The 9,544-nt window shown below is 43.1% G+C and overlaps 1 long non-coding RNA gene across 1 annotated transcript; it reads right to left on the reverse strand.

Annotated features, from left to right (window-relative positions):
* Positions 1-232: 232 nt before the first annotated feature.
* On the reverse strand, positions 233-6,577 carry LOC108349059 (uncharacterized). The gene is made up of 3 exons (XR_015645181.1): positions 6,254-6,577; positions 4,444-4,583; positions 233-629 (listed from the first exon to the last, which is right to left on the reverse strand). It is a non-coding gene; the product is annotated as an uncharacterized LOC108349059 (long non-coding RNA).
* Positions 6,578-9,544: the final 2,967 nt, after the last annotated feature.

Genomic DNA, 9,544 nt, shown 5'->3' on the forward strand with positions numbered 1-9,544 from the left:
AGAGACTTCCTGGAAGTATAGAACACACCTGATGCTAGCGAAAGGATCCCATAGCAGCTGACTTTCTGTAGAAGGGAACAGCCTAGCCAGCTTGCAGTGACTCTGCAGGGACATGGTCTCTCTATACTTCAAGGTGAGGCCAAGGTTATCCATTGGAATTATCCTTCTTAGGGGTCATTCTCATTTCTCCATCCTGTTTCTGTGATTAAAAACACTCAGACTAAAATCAGACTAGGGAAAAAATATATTTATTTGGTTTACAGGTGATAGGCCATCATTGAGGGAAGTCAGGGCAGTAACTTGAAGCAGAAACCATGTAGAAATGCTGCTTGCTGGGTGGGTCACTCATTGATTACCCTTAGCTAGCTTTCTTCTATAGCCCAGGACCACTTGACCTAGGGAATGATGCTACCCACAGTGGGCTAGGCCCAGGACCACTTGACCTAGGGAATGATGCTACCCACAGTGGACTAGGCCCGCCTCTGCCAGTTACCAATCAAGGCAATCCTCACAGATGTGTCCACAGGTCAGTCAGACTCCATTCTCAGGTGACTCTAGGCTGTGTCAAGGTGACAGTAACAGCTAGCTAGGACAGACACCCAGCAGGATGGCAAGTGTGGAGGAAGGATCTGAGAAAGCAAACAAAAGATGTTATGGCTGTTATTTATTGCTTTTTCTTATGAAAGGTATCATACATGCATGATGTTGAAGTGAATGGGATAAGCTTGACCAGCACCAGACTTCTTTACATCTCTTTTTTTATATACAGTTTTTAATTGGATATTTTTTATTTACATTTCAAATGTTATCCCCTTTCCCGGTTTCCCATCCATAAACCCCCTATCCCAACTCCCCTCCCCCTGCTTCTATGGGGCGTTCCCCCACCCACGCACCCACTCCTTCCAGCCTCCCTGCCCTGATATTCCCTTACAATGGGGGGGTCAAGCCCTGCAGAACCAAGGGCTTCTCCTCCCATTGGTGGCCATCCTCTGCTACATATGCAGATGGAGCCGTGGGTCTATCCATGTGTACTCTTTGGATGGTGGTTTAGTCTCTGGGAGCTCTGACTGGTTGGCATTTTTGTTCTTATGGGGTTGCAAACCCCTTCAGCCCCTTCAATCCTTTCTCTAACTCCTGTAATGGGGACCTCATTCTCAGTTCAATGGTTTGCTGCGAGCATTCACCTCTGTATTTGCCATGCTTTACATCTCTTAAAACTAGTTACAGCCTCAAGGTTAAAGACAGTTCCAACCTTGGGCCTATGCTGTCTGTGGGTTTCTTCTTATCACCCGTTTAAACAAAGGAACTGCATACTAAATATCCCTATAAGACTTCTTTCAGACCACGGCCAAGTCTATAGCATGAGGTTAACCCGAAGAAAGAGGTGCAAAACAAGAATGAATGCTTCAGCTCTAATGCAGAGGCTTGGTCAAGATCCTGGAGTTGTGAACCATCTGCCCTGTAGGTTAGGACATCCTTAGTTCCAGGCCACTTCTACAGAAACACCAAGCTTAATTTCTAAGTCTAGCCTTAGACTCATTCTTTATCAACTGCCAATCATCCCGCAGACACCGTGAGCAGCCCATCTCACCATTCCCAAATGCAGAATTCCCATTCCCAACCTGGCACCTCTTCCTCCCTCTTCCTGACTCACCTTCCCTTGCCCGATCTGAAAAAATGTCTGCTCTCACTGCCAAACCCAGCCTGAATATGAGATAGTCTTGGAAGCCTTTGTAATTTCTGCCACACGGAGGAAAGAGCCCCACCTTCTTGCTACTCCTTTATTTCTGGCCTCTGGTGATGTGGGGATGGATAACAGAATATAGTGAAATGAATCTGATTGTGATTTGTCTCCTCTGCAAGGTGAGATGCCGGTCTCATGAAAAGTCGCAAGTATCTTTGAAAGGCATAGTACTGGAATCAAAGAAACAGGAGTACAAAGGAAAGAAGAGACAAAGAAAGGGTACTGTTTTAACTGCCCCTTTGCAGGTTACCAGATACTGTGTAGGATGCCCTGCAAGTGTGTGTTTCAAATAAGTATGTGAAATATTCTCTTGGCTATCAGCAGAGAAGTGTCAAGGAGGCACTACAATGTATCGACCTGGAACACTGACTCTGCTCACTGGCTGTGTTTGGCAAGGAGGGCTAGGCTTCACTGCTACTGAGAATGCAAAATGCTACAGACACACTCAGGAAGAGTTTGTTGGTTTATTACTAAGTTAATCACACTCTCACCAAAGGACCCTCCAATCCAGTCCTTTGTATCAGCCAAAAGAGTTGGAAAATCTACACACACACACACACACACACACACACACACACACACACACACACGTATGCATGCATACGTGCACACATGCAGAAATGTTTATAATAGTTTCATATATAATAGCCAAACTGGAAAGTAAAGAGAGATGTTGAGAGGGATGGAGGGCAAGGAGAGACATGTGCAGAAGGAGTAATTAGAATGCATCATGTACACATATAAAATTATCACAGTAATAATTTATTAATATTAAAATATGCATAAAAAGCAGCCAGTATCCTGTTAGCATTATGGGTTGGCTCCCCTTTTTTATTACATGATCATACCATAGGGTGTCATGTGCACACAGAGACTACGGCTGTTGCACGTCTTAGGGCTTACCCTTTTATGTGCTGGGTTCTAAGTATTTCTCCCCAGAAACAGTCTTTAGAACACTGTATTTTAGACAGCCGTCTGCACTGTAATTTTGAGTCCTGTAGAAATGTGGTAATGTTTTACTTTGAAGGATAATCCCTCTTTCCAGTGTCCTAACCTAAATTGTTTTCTGTTCAAGGAATCTTAACCACTTGGGGGGTTGCCCCTATTGGAGAGGCCCCTATCTGGTAAATCCCAGAGGGCCTCTTCTCAGAACAATGCTTTCAAATGGACAAGTGAAGTATTATCAAAATACTACATAGAGAAATTCTTGAAAAATATTTAACTGAGAAACAAAAAGGAGGAAGTTTTTTAAAAGAAACAGAAAATGTAGACAGGGGAATTCTTTCATGTAATTAAAGATCCTTCAGTTTCCACTCTGTAGTAAAAGGGAAATTGGAACAGATAAACTGAGGTACAGACAGACAATAGGGGTATTATTCAGCTCCAAAAAGAAAGTAATTGCTGGGCCAGAGGGAAATAAGAAAGAAGTTTTAATGCATGTCACCAATAGGAAGGAGCCGGTTTCCGAGTTGTGACTTGCATCCAATGATATTTGGGAACAGGAAAAAGTATTCGGTGACTGTGAAGAACAGCGAGTCCCATGCATTTTGGGCAGAGGTGAAGTGGGTGGAAGTCATGCTGGTGAGTCTACTGTTTGACACCGAAATGGCAGATACCTGTTGTCATCTACTTGATCAAACCCACGGAATGTACGCCAGCAGTGATGAGCCCTGTGGTGAACTATGACCTTTGGGTGATTGTGATGTATCATTGTAGTTAGAACTACAGCCAATGGGCCACTCTGGTGTGTGTATGTGTGGGGGGGGGCGGGGGGAATGGGAGGCGGTATTCATAATAAGTCTATGTACATCCAACTATGGGTATAAGTTAGATAAGGGTTATAGAGGTTAGCAGAGAGATCATATATCTGTGCTTTCCTTTCAAGTTTGCTGTGAACATAAAACCTCTCTGTATATATTTTTTAATTTCCAGAAGCAATAGATGGTTTTGTTTTTAAGATTTATTTTTAAAAAGTTTGTGTGTGCGCGCGCGCATGCGTGCGTGCATGTGTGTGCACGAGCGCACGAGTGTGTTCACACAGTTGCCCACAGATACCTGAAGAGAGAGTCAGACTTCCTGAAGCTGGAGTTTGTGAGCCTCCTCTGGGAGAGCAGTACATACTTTTAACCTCAAATCCATCTCCCCAGCCCCAATCATAAACAGATTTAACGTATCTTTTTGAGGTGTGCTTTGTGAAGATAAGTTGAGGTATTACATCAGACATACGTGTGCCAAGAACTGGGAAGTATCTGAAATACAAATTTTACGAGCCTCCTGTATTTTAGTTTGTCAAATCTGCCACTGCAATAATTCCCTAGCTTTTGGAATCAGCTGTGACTTCAGGGGCCTCTGACATCATAAGGCCAGTGTGCTGTGACCTCAGAGTGACAGACGGGAAGTGTTAAGGGAAACTGTGCCCAGCCCTAGGCATCTTCCCGTTCTCCCCTCCCAGTCTCTCTCCACTTAGGGCTCTTACCAGGCATTGTGGCTTAAGCCATACATAGGTGAGCTCTGTACCAGAGATTGGAGGAGACCTCGGCATTGATCCTATGCAAATCAGTTCTCAGGATTTCCAGAAACTCAGGAATCTAGGTCTCATTGCCCTTTCTTATAACAAAAGGCTACATTGTATTTCTTCATATGTATAATGAAATAAATATAACAATACAATATATTTCATCACACTCATCCTCTATTACCTTCTCTTCTTTCTTTATTTGTTTATTCATTTGGTGGCCCGATGAGTTGAAATACAGTTGCTTACAGAAGCAGGGGAGATGAGCCCCTGAAAGAGTCTCTCACAAGGATCTTCTTTTGTCTTTAAGGATTCAGAGAGGACCTGCAGTGAGACAAGTCGAGTCCTGCCTATAGCACTGTTCCCTGCTCAACCCTCTTTCTGCCTGTGTCAAGGACAGCGGCCCTAGGCTAGACTCAAACCACCTGACGTTTGTTACTCACTTAACTGCCCCTCTTGCTCCCTATTCCCACCACCAAATCTTCTGCTTCAACGGTCAGTAAACTCTCCGTTTCTACCACCTTGCACATTCTAGGCACTGTTGGTCGTGTGGTTACTATAGCATAAACTATTTTAGTGTTTTTGAGTTTCTGTTGCAGCCACCTGCCTCTTCCATGACAGCACCCTGAACATCGCCGGAAGTGACGATCCAGAAGCAAGTGGGTGTGGCTACATTCCAGTACAACTCACTGTATTCATGAACACCAAAATGAGGCTTTTACATAAATTGGCTGGCTGTCAGAGAATGTTACGTGTGTTTTGACTTTTTGTTTTAAACCCTATAGAAATGCAAAAACCGTCTTCAGTCCACGGGCCACTGAAAAACAAAAACTTGGTTGGGATATGGTGTGCAGGCTGCTGCTCTAAAGGTCAAGATTCCTATGAGAGGTGGGGAAAGCTCTACTCTCTAAAACCACCTTCTCACCCTGCCCCATCTCTCAGCTGATAGCTTACTGGGTGTAGTCAGGGAATCTCATCATCACTTCCGGTCTCTTCCTTAATCTGTTTTTTTTTTTTTTTTGGTTCTTTTTTTTCGGAGCTGGGGACTGAACCCAGGGCCTTACGCTTCCTAGGCAAGCGCTCTACCACTGAGCTAAATCCCCAAACCCCTGTTGTTTTTTTTTTTTAAACAAATGGTGAGGAGGTATTATATTTAGCAAGCTGCTAAATAAAGGGTCTGGAAAAACATATGAGGAAAATAAGGACCGACTTAGCCATGACAGTCTTGGGACTGAGTCATACTGAAAATCCTACACTAAGAGAAGTACAGAAATCGAATGGATTTCCTCGTAAATTTTCCACCACGATCTCTTACTTCGTGGAAAGCAGAATAATGTGTGAGGTCATTTTTCCTTCACACAGTTCACTTACACGGAGGAAAAAAAAAGAGGAAGTTTCAACAGAGAAGTGCCGTGCCTAACTAAGCCCCAAGAGGAACATTGCCTTGGGTACACTCCTGTCTTTTGCTCTGCCTCTCCTCTTGCTAGCTCACCTCTGGCTACTCTGCATCCCAGTGATGGGCTGGTCCCCCATAGTCAAGTCTTTTCTCCAGCAGGATAGTCATGCTAACAAGCGTGAGGTATATTGCAAAGCCAGGGGCCAGCCAAAATATACAGTGCTTAGAAATCCTTTCTCTGTTGAATGGCATCAGGGAGGTGAGGAATGTCAAGAAACACAGATAAGGGCACAGAGATCCCAGGCACACAAGAACACAGAAAACCCAAGCACTGAACCTGTGTTCTTTTGCCACTGGCCCATGGAAATCAGCTTTAAGTGACAGTCCTAGGGAGTTTTGAGAAGGGGCCCTCTAGATGATATAAAGGGAAAAGATCAAGTTTTAATATTTAAAAAAAAAGAGCAAATACCAGAGCAGAATGGTAATTAGAGATAATTATAGCCAGTTACACTCTGCCAAGCACTGAAGTCTACCAAGCAAGTTACATAGGGTCGACCTTGTCTTTAATAACTTCCAATGTGCCAATTTTACTCCTCACCTGGTGAATCTTTCAATCTGGGTATATTTCCAGAGTCTTTCAGTTCACCCAAGGTCAGAGAAAGGGGCTGGGACAAGAACTGAGTTGATCCAGTGCTTGCTGAGCAAGGATGAGGCCCTAAGTTTGCTCTCCAGCATCCACATGTCAAACCAGGTGTTCTTTGCAACCCCAGAGCAGGAGAGGGTGGGATGGGTGGATCCCTAGAGCTTGTTGGCCAGCTAGCCTGGTCTAATCTGTGAGCCTCGGAGCCAAGTGAAAGATCATGTGTCAAAACAAGGTTTGATCCTGTTTGCCGCAGCTGTGTCGTATCCAGAAGACAGTATGTCATAGTGTCATAGTGATCTTCCCCATCCTCCGGCTCTTACAACTTCCTGTCACCTGTCCCACAATGTTCTCTGGACCCTGGAGAGGATGACAGAGATGTTCTATTGAGAGCTGAGCAGTCAACAGTCACTGGCTTTTATACTAGCTGTGCTGGGTTGCACAAGACATGCTCAGACACACATACACACATACACACATACACACATACACACATACACACATACACACACACACACAGAGGTCATGAAGGCATGAAAATAGGAACACACACAAAGACAAGAAGATAGGAGGAGAACTTTTGGGGAAAGGAAAAAGAGGGCCAGTCAGAGTGGACAGGGATAGGACAGGTAAGTGGAGATAAATATGTTAACAATACCTTATATACATAGAAAACGGTGAATACCTTATGAGGAATGACACTGAAGGATGCTCTGGACTCTACATGTATATGTGAATACACACATACAGAGAGAGAGAGAGAGAGAGAGAGAGAGAGAGAGAAAGACAGAGAGACACAAATATGTGTGTGTATATATAATATAAACACAGAGATATACACATATATACACAGAGAGATACACACATAGATACATACAGAGAAATACACAGTGAGATATACTTTCACACATATATGTACTCAGAGATACATACATAGATACACACACAGACACACACAGAGATAAACTCACACAGATATATATATATATACACACACACACACACATATACATGGAGGTATGCACACACACACACACACACACACACACACACAAGAAGGGGGTTAAACATTTCCAGAAAGACTCAGTCTTTCTCAGTTGCTCAGACAAGTGACTTAAAGAAACACATTTTAACACAACAGGATACATATATATCCTGGAAGAGTGAATACACAAGGCTTGGCCCTGCCCTTTCTGAGGTGAAAGGAAATGTATACATGTGTCTCAGATTTTGTGTGGTGGTGCCCTGTGCTGCGAGCTGCACTCTCTTGCAAGCTGGACCCATGACATATGAAAGGGCCCATGAACTCTAAAAGTAGAAGTACTTTTGTGATTATCATTGCTATTAAAGAGGAAATAGCCCGGGTCAACGGTTGAGCTGTTGAATGGCTACTTCAGTTTGAAGAGATGACTTAAGAGGATTAATAAGCACATGTTTTGGTCACTACACAGGCCTGTGAGTCAGGTCCCCAGAGCACGAGGCCCAGATCATGGGCTCCTTGAGACCAGCTCATCTGACCTGCATGGTTGGAGCTTCCAAGCTAGAGAAATGTGGAATCAAATAGCATCTCCACTGTTTCATCCCTAGGTAAGTCCCTTGTTCTAGCCAACCCTCGGTTTCTTCACTTCCATCTGGCTGAGTGGTGAGGCTTGAGGTAACCCACCTACCCTTACTACATAGTAGATTTCCCACTAAGAGGAATGAGTGCCACTGAGAAAGAGCTGGTAGAATTAACTTCTAGCAGCTGGTTTGAAAATGTATGTGGAGGTTGCTCGGACAGACAGTCCACTCAACTTCTTGATTTTTGAGTAAAACAACTAAGGACGTTGTCCGCGGTGATGGCATTTGCATCTGAAGAGACAGTTCCCAACATGCATGCTGCATTCCATTATTTGCAGTGGTGTCTCCGAGAAACCAGGAAGGACGTTATGGTAATTTTACATAAATGAGCCATTTCTGCCTTGGTGCTTATTATCCCTCTCTTCCACTTGCCCTATGACCCTTGAATTTTGCCCTTTCACCCAACAAAGTGAGTCCTTTCTACATATCTGTCTCATTTTACCCTGTATTCAAGCCAATGTTCCAGTCTAACTAAACAGCTATGAACATTGTTCTCTGTCTGTATAGCTGGATAGTCGCTTCAGTCAGGTAGCCCTGAAAACCGAGGTGTTAAGATCTGTGTATGCAGGAGGCTTGCTGAACTGTGTGTGCTCAGGAGAAGGGCAACTGGTAAGAGGCAGTAACAGGAGATGCTGTACCTTGATGCAGTCACAACTGATTCAACAAGGGGTTGACATACACATTCAAGGTGTTGCAGATTGGACCAGAGACTATATACAATACCTAGAAAGGGGTTCCCAACCCTCTTACAGCTAAGGTATATGTGTCTCCCACTGAGACATCTGGTCAACCTCACAATGTGACAGATGGTATTATCATGCTTTACCATGAGGTCTATCGAATCTCTCTACTTTCCCTCATTCAACCTGTGATATGACTGTTACTCATACAAGGTATTTCCGACTACGTCTTGCTGTTGACACTGAGTTTAGAAGCCACAAAGCGTAACGGCTACTCTTGTGTCACTTCTTAAAATGCTAGTGAACGTGTAGAATGAGAAAGAGTTACCTCCTAAACATAGACCGTGATGGATCATGGCTGAAGTTTCCAATGCTTCAGCAGATTTAAATGTACTTAAGGCTTCTTAGTCTGGTTCCTCATTTTGTTTATAGGAAAGAATATTTCATGGGTAATGATACAATTCTATTCTTACACAATAGCCATTGGGGTTTTCATTTCCTTTATTTGCTCAAGTTTTTCTTTGTTAAGTTTTCTCTCAAAAATATAACAAGAAGCCCTGTAAACTGGAAGGAAAAATCAAGTTAGATGAACAAGATTAAACGAAAAAAGATTTCCAAATTTCACAAAATCAAGTGACTTATTTGGATAAGAAACATGTAAATGTGTTTGCTCCATAATAAACAGGTTTCATGAATGAAAGAGAACTACGTAAACAAATGAGCAAGACGATGTGCTTCTACAAATTGGAGGAAATGCAGGATGTGAGAGATATTAGTATCTAAACTGTTTTGTACATTTAGAACACATAGAATATAAATTATGTTACTGTGTTAGCTATATGTACTTATATGCATTTCTATATAAATGTCTCATGTATACACACAGGTGAATGAGGGCATGTACACATGCATATACTTCCTGGTTGCTGGTATCATTTGAAAAATTGTG

The sequence above is a fragment of the Rattus norvegicus genome, chromosome 20, assembly GCF_021556685.1.
Source record: "Rattus norvegicus strain SHRSP/BbbUtx chromosome 20, alternate assembly SHRSP_T2T, whole genome shotgun sequence".
NCBI classification, from domain to species: Eukaryota; Metazoa; Chordata; class Mammalia; order Rodentia; family Muridae; genus Rattus; species Rattus norvegicus.